General features: G+C 53.6%; 1 pseudogene across 1 annotated transcript; it reads right to left on the reverse strand.

The window, feature by feature from the left end:
- Positions 1-3,623: 3,623 nt before the first annotated feature.
- LOC108533730 (uncharacterized) lies at positions 3,624-5,158 on the reverse strand (annotated as a pseudogene). The gene has a single exon (XR_001886809.1). The product of XR_001886809.1 is annotated as an uncharacterized LOC108533730 (transcript).
- Positions 5,159-6,942: the final 1,784 nt, after the last annotated feature.

A 6,942-nucleotide genomic window follows, 5' to 3' on the forward strand; every position in this document is an offset into this window, starting at 1 on the left:
AAAACTCTTTGCCCTAAGTTCCCAGAAAAGATATTTTCTACAATAATCTCTCACCATTTCCACTCACCCCCAGCCCACCCCGCCCCCTTCACTGAGAAGATGCCTTTGCAATTAGTCTTCTGGCTGCAATAGCAGGTTTGGATAAGAGCTCCAGTGTTTAATCTTTAACGCAAAGCTGCAGATGGAAAGGCAAAGGAAAGCACCAACCCCCCTACCCACCTCCTTGTCAATAGCAGATTGGGGGTGGTGGGGATGGGGGCAGAGCCACCAATGGCAGGTTTCTGTTCCAATAGGACCCTGGTCACCTGCCCAAATATACCTAAGATTTGGAAAGGGTGCAGGTCAGGGACCTAGGAGTTAGTTCCCAGCCCATGTGGGTGTCATTGTGCAAATTCTAATGTTGGTCCCTTAGGATCAGCAGGGGGGGACCGGGAATCTGTAACTGCAACCACCCCACCGAGAGGATTACAGGAACCCAGTGGAGAGCTGGTTCCCAACAATGAGGTTCATTTAAAAAGTCCTGAGGGGGGAGGGGGCCAAAGAAAGAAATAGATCAAAGAGCCGGGAGAATTGAGAAAAGAAGGAAGAAGTGTTGGGGAGCTCTGGCAGCCGGGCCGGCAAGTGGAGTTTGGGAATGTGCAGGGAGGGAAGGAAGCTGAAAAATTCAAACTTTTTAAACGTTACTCTTCAGCTCCTCGGCGTCCCTGCACCCCAACCCTGCAGCCCTGGGGCGTTGGCAGCTGCACCAACAGGAGCAGCAAGCTGGGAAAACAGAGCAACATGACCCGACGTGTTAAGAGAAGGCAGAACACTTCAGCAATTAAAAAGTAGCCCAGCAGCTTCACCCTTTCAAATTGGGAGGGGGAGGTTGGAAAGAAATTTAACAACATCCGTAGGCTTTTGCTATGTATATTTAAACCGAAGTCCTGGAACATTCCGAGCTTAAAACTTGCTTTTTCAACACTGGCTGACAAGCAACATGTTTTAAGGAGGCCCCCATTAAATCCTTACTCGCGGGACTCTTGAGTTCAAGCCAGCATTTCGTCGCCACCTGCCCCTCCCATCCCCCCCGCAATCGACGAACCGCAGTGCCTCTGCAACACAGGTAAGCGGGTCAACCTGAATGCCTCTTTCACCCCAAAGTTTGCTGCACGATCGGCTATCGCGGGAAGAAGCCCAGCGGAGCTAGGGCGTACTCAAGCCCCACTGCAAACTTGTTCTGCAACATCTTTTTGAATCACAACTTGGCCTTTCTTCCTCGCATAGCCCCAGCACCCCGCAAAGAGTGGAGGAAAACATCGTCGAGACTCACTTCCCCGAGGGATCTCCCACTCCCAAACCCACGGGTAGGTAACGCTGCTGGACAGACCTAGGACGCACACTGGGAACCCGATCAGACCAGCGAACCTGGGATCCAGCAGCACGTTACGTAAAAAAGAATCGCCCAAAACTTGTCCCAATCTCAGCCCTCCCCCCGAGGCCCCCGGGCTGCCCTGCCAGGCAAACTTCGCCCCTCAAAACCCTGGCCTCCAGATTCACATGTAATCCCCGCCAGGAACTGTTGAAACTCAAAGGGTGGGAAGGACGAGGCCAGATTCCTTCAAACTTGGGAGAAATGCGGGAGGAGAAAAGAGTCATCTCGCTGCACCACTTACCCCACTGTCTTCCAAGACTCAAACTTTTGGGGATTATTTTTTAAGGCAAAAGAAAGAGACTTTTTGAAAAGCAAATGCTCCGCCCCCCTTTACCTTGCATAAAACTTCGCTCAAGTCGAAGATGGTGGCAGACACGAGGGTGGTGGTCATTCTGTGCGCTCGCGCGGGCCAGGGGCGAGGATCTGGTGTGTCGCGAAGGTCCCGATGCGGGGAAGGCGCAGCCTCTCCTGTCTGGAGTCCCACACGCCAGTTCCCGGCGCCCCTCGCCTTTCTGACTCCGGGGCTGGGGCGCGCAAAGCCCAATTTATAAAGTTTCAGATTTGGTGGGCCGGGGGGAGGAGGAGCTTTAAACTTATTTAAATGAGGAAGAGGAGGAAAAAGAAGTTGATTGACACTGGAGTTGAATCAGCCATGCGGTCAGGCGGGGAGGGGGGGGCAGGGGGAGGAGAAGAAACTTTCAAAAGGAAGACGGGGGAGGGGAGACGAGAAAAGAAGGCGGAAAAAAAAAAAAAAACCCACTCCAAGCCGCGCACAACTTTTTTTTTTCTTAAAGAGGAAAAGTTTCGAGTCGGCTGACTTCCCTACCCTGCGCTTCAGGCGCCCCTCTCCGGGGCTGCGCGGGCGCAGAGCGGGAGGGGCGCGCCCCCTCCTTTGTCAGCCTCAGAGCGCGGCTGTGACGTCACTCATTCCACTCCCTCCGGGGTTCTTGTTGTCGTGTTGTTGTTTTTTGTTGGGCAGGAAGGCGGGCTCGACTTTCTCTTTTTGCCAGCGGGAGCTGAAGCCCGTCCTTAGCGCCCGGTCCGCGGTTTCCATCTTGAGCTGGTGGTCCCCTTGAAACTTCCCCAAGTGTCTGCACAACTTACCTTTTCCCGACTTCTCTTCTACACTCGCCTGCCCTCCGCAAACCCGGCAGGCCGAGGACATTAGAAATTTGGAACGCACAGAACGTTCAAGTCTAGGATTTTATGTTGCTGTTTTTTTTCAGCGGGGCGTAGGGTGGGGCGCGGTGCGGCGGGGGGACTAGGGAAACTTTTTCCCCCAGGAGGACACGGCCTGGCGGGGGCGAGCGCGGCACAATTTAGCGCGCCGCACGCGTCCATACTCGCGCTCGCTTTGCAGCCGGCGCTCTCCGGGTGTGGGCGGGTGGGGGGCGTCGCAAAAAAAGACCACGACCAGGGCCGATTGTTTTACCAGGCCTAGGCGTGGCGTTTCTTTTCACGCATCCAATCTTTAAACTTTAGTCAAGAAAACCCTAATCCTTCCTGAATGCCCCTTCCTCCCAGAAAAAGCCCACCGAGCAACTAACTCACTACTTTCCACGCGCGCTCTGAATTCTAGGCGGCGCCACAACCCTCCCTCCTCCTCCGTCCTCCCCCCACACACCTCAAGACTCTAGAACAATGAAAAAAGGTTACTTTGGTAAGAATGAAGGTAAAGAGGTGGACGGAGGCGGCACTTTAAACTTGTTACTTCTCTCTCGCCCCCATGGGAGTGGAACGTATGGCTTGTCACGCTGCGCCGTTTTGGCGGGAGGTGGAGTGGGGGGCATGGGAGCCACGAAACCGAAGGGCCCGCAAAGGAGCATGACTCCCTTGAAAATGATAAAATATATCCTGTTAGGTTTGGATGCCACCCACCCAAATAAAAAGTTATCGTGTCCCCCACCCGCCCCTTGCGCCTTGGCCCGAGTGCTGGTGTGATGACCCAGGCGGAAGTCGCAGGGCTGCGCTTTTTTCCGATTTCCACGCGAGCCCCGCCGCCCCCTCGGCCCTCGCACGTTTCTTCCCAGCACTCGAGGCCGCCGAATCTGTTATGAAACCCGGTGCTGGTGTGGCTAAGATTGAGTTCCATTGCGATGTAATTAGGTCACCCCATCATAAGCACGTTTCTTTGGAAAGGACGGGGCGGGCAGAAGAGAGCGCTCGAGTCACACTCTCACTACCCCCAACACACACTTTTTTTTTTTAATGCATTTCTTATTTATTCGTCAACATCTGGGCAAACCCAGCGAAACCTTCCAAATCACAACTGTTTGAGAAACCGGTTGTTTTTCAACTTTGCGAAACACAACTTTTGCTGCAGCCACGAACCTACGTGATCCCAGCGGGGTCGGCTTTCGTTCGTCTCCTCTGCCTGAAATGGATGGCCCTCACTTTAACCTGGCTGCTGCCCTGCAGCCGCCTGTTGCTTCTCTCCCCCTGCTCCCATTTTTCAGCTTTTCTTGAAATCTGGCAAGCGCCAGAAAGGGAAATAACTTCCATCCACCTTAATTTAAATCATTCAAGTGTAGGTTTCTTTCTTAGAGGGATGTTTGCTCGTTCTTTTCCCAGCCCAAGTGGGTGTTGGGGCGGGGGGGAAGATTTCGTGCAGTTTCTTGGTGATGAGGTAATGAGTTCCAGATTTCAGGACAGAGCAGGGTGCGCGTTGAAACCACAAGGTTAGTCTGAGTTCTGATGTGAAGCTATTTCGGTTTTTTATTCCCCCGGCCTCCACCCATTCCTGCTCCCCACCCCCCAAAAGAAAGGGCCGGCGGGTCTTTAACTCCCGAGGGTTCGCGAAGCTCAGCTTGGGAGACCGGAGGAGGGGCTGAAAAAAAGCAAAGGGGAAGGGGCCTGGGAGCGGGCGGGGCCCCTTCCCGGCCCAGGGCCTGTCCCCGCGGGGCACCGGCTGTGCCCCTGCTTCGGGCGGCGCCGCTTTCCCTCCAAGGCTGCGGGACCGGCCAGGAGCACCATCAGGCGCCCCAGAATGGCTACAAAGTGGGTTTTTCCAAAGAAAGCTGATTCCTCGAATTTCCTCGGCTTTTCCAACTCCCGGCGGCCCTCCCCTCCCCCTCTCCCCAGGGGCGCGGGCTCCGCAAGGCTGCGGCTGGCCTAGCCCGCTCGCTCCCGAGTTGTTTACCGGCCCCGCCGACCGAGGGTTTGTTCCAGCTCCCAGAGCCTGTCTCTATAATTAAACTCTTTTTTAAATTGTCGGGTTGAAACGTCATTTCGGGGACTTTCCAAGGGTGAGGGAGCCGAGAGGAGGGAGCAAGTCCCTTAACCCTTCGCTGACCCGGCGTCCCCGCCGCGGCTGGCCGGGGTGGGGTGAGGGCCCGAGGGCGGGAGCCGGCCCGCCCCCGCCCAGACGTGGTCGGCAGGTGCCCAGGGGTGGCGAGAGGGCGGCCAGCCCCTACGGGGCAGGAAGGCCGAGGCGAGGCGTGCGCGGCCGTCCCCCGCCAACTTCGAGGTGCAGCCAGCCCTCCCGCTCCTTACCCGCGCAGTCCCCAGGCTGGCCGCGGCCTCACCTGCACTGCCGCTTCCGACCGGGAGGCGGTGGGCCGGCTCCTCTGTCCCGGGCCCGACTTCCGGGCCCTCCCCATTCGCCTGGAGCGCGTCCCTTCGAGGGGAGGGGCGGCCCAGGTATTTTAGCTTGGAGGTGGGGGTGGGGTGGGATGTTCGGTTTTGTGCAAGGGGGAAAGTTAAAGTCTTCGGAGTGAAGGAGGCGCTGCGGATATACATATTCATCGGCCAATCTGGACCCCAAACGCACCTCCGGGCAGGTGAGAGTCTAGAGCACTGGGCCGCAGAACCCAGACGGTTAGGCCTAGTCACAGGCGTCAGCAGGGTACCCGCTCCTGAGAGCCCTACAGTGTTGCACTTCCTCTCAGGCTTCAGGTCATTCGCAAAATCCCCCAAATTCTTCAGGTGGAGAGAGAGAGACCCCTGGAGTCCCCTAGTTTAAAGTTCGGAATGCTGATTTCCCGGCCCAGACGGGACCGGGAATCTGCATTTTTGGTAAATTTCCATCTCGCGACCCAAATACTAATGTTTGAGAATCAGTGAGCCAGAACATTGAAGTTAGGCAGTCCTGGATCCAAATCTTGGCCATTTTCTAGCTATGTGACTTTTCAAGTCACTGACCAAGGCCTCAGTTTCTTCATCTCTGAAATAGGAATCATGATAACTGCCTAAATTTGGCCCATAAAGTGCCTAGAGTCATGCCTCGCTGAATATATGCCAGGCTGTTGTATGTAAACTAAGGCATTTGGCAACCCTTATTACACCACAAAACAAATTCTGGGGCTATTCACTTGGCAAAGGATTATTCAGTGTAGATTTTCATTAAATGGTCAACTGACAACTTACAAGTTGATCTGTGTCACTCTCTAGCCTCCATCCCCAGCCCTGGATAAGGCAGGCCCTGAGGCCTGGAAATGGGGAGAGGGCCCTGGGCTTGGAGCCTGGGGGACAGTAAAGTGGTTCAGGGTAGGGTGATGGGGATTTGTTGCCCACATCTGAAAAATACCTGATTACTGACACAAGTATTTCTGTAAACAACTACATCACTGGGGCCTTGTGGTAGTCTATAAAAGCCAGACTGTCTTATCTCTCAAAGTCCTTAAGCCCTTCAGAATACTGAGCTGTCAATATTCTCCTGAACAAGACAGGGGCCTCAGGAGAGGGCACTTTAGGGTCTATCATAAATGTGGCCCTGCAGGGTGTCTGGAATCTTTGGGTTTGGGAGCAGGCCGCCTCCTGCAAGGACTACTGAGAATCCAATCCCAGGTCCAGCATTGCCCTGGGGGGTCTAATTGCCCAGGTCTCTGCAAGATGTTCCAACTGTCAGTGAAGTTATAAGGCCAGCCCACAGCTACACCTCTCCACCCACCCTAACCTAGGCCCCACCTAGAGCAGTCAGGCATAATGACTCTTACTAGAGGTTAGATTTTTTTCACTCCCCATCACCACTTCTCCCACCCTCCAAGGAACTCCCTGTGCTCTAGTCCTTTTTAGATGAAAATGAGCCATCTTCCTCCTACTCTGGGGCCTTTGCACATGCAAATCCTTCTGTGAGAATCAACCTTCCTTTAGCCCAAGTAAATTCTAAATCATTCTTTAGAACCCATCTCAAGCCTCACTTCCTCAGGGAAAACATTCCTGATGCTTTCCTTCATCACATAACAGTGTCCCTCCTCTCTCTTAGGCTCTCATGGAATGTTCATTTCCTTCAAAGTAGTTATTTCAGTTTGTGAGTATACATTCATTCCTGTAACTTTTTTTTTTTTACTTTTCAATTTAACATACAGTAAAATTGATCTTTATTTGGCATACAGTTCTATGAATTTTAACTTATGAATTGATTCATGTAACCACCACCACAATCAGGAAACACAACAGTTCCATCACCCCTCAAAAACTCCCTCATACTATCCCTTTGCATTCAAACTTTCTCCATCTCTAATCCCTGGCAACCCCACTGATCTGTTCTCTATCATTGCACTTTTGTCTTTCCCAGAATGTCATACAAA

Source organism: Rhinopithecus bieti, unplaced genomic scaffold (genome assembly GCF_001698545.2).
Source record: "Rhinopithecus bieti isolate Rb0 unplaced genomic scaffold, ASM169854v2 scaffold_11252, whole genome shotgun sequence".
Classification (NCBI taxonomy): domain Eukaryota; kingdom Metazoa; phylum Chordata; class Mammalia; order Primates; family Cercopithecidae; genus Rhinopithecus; species Rhinopithecus bieti.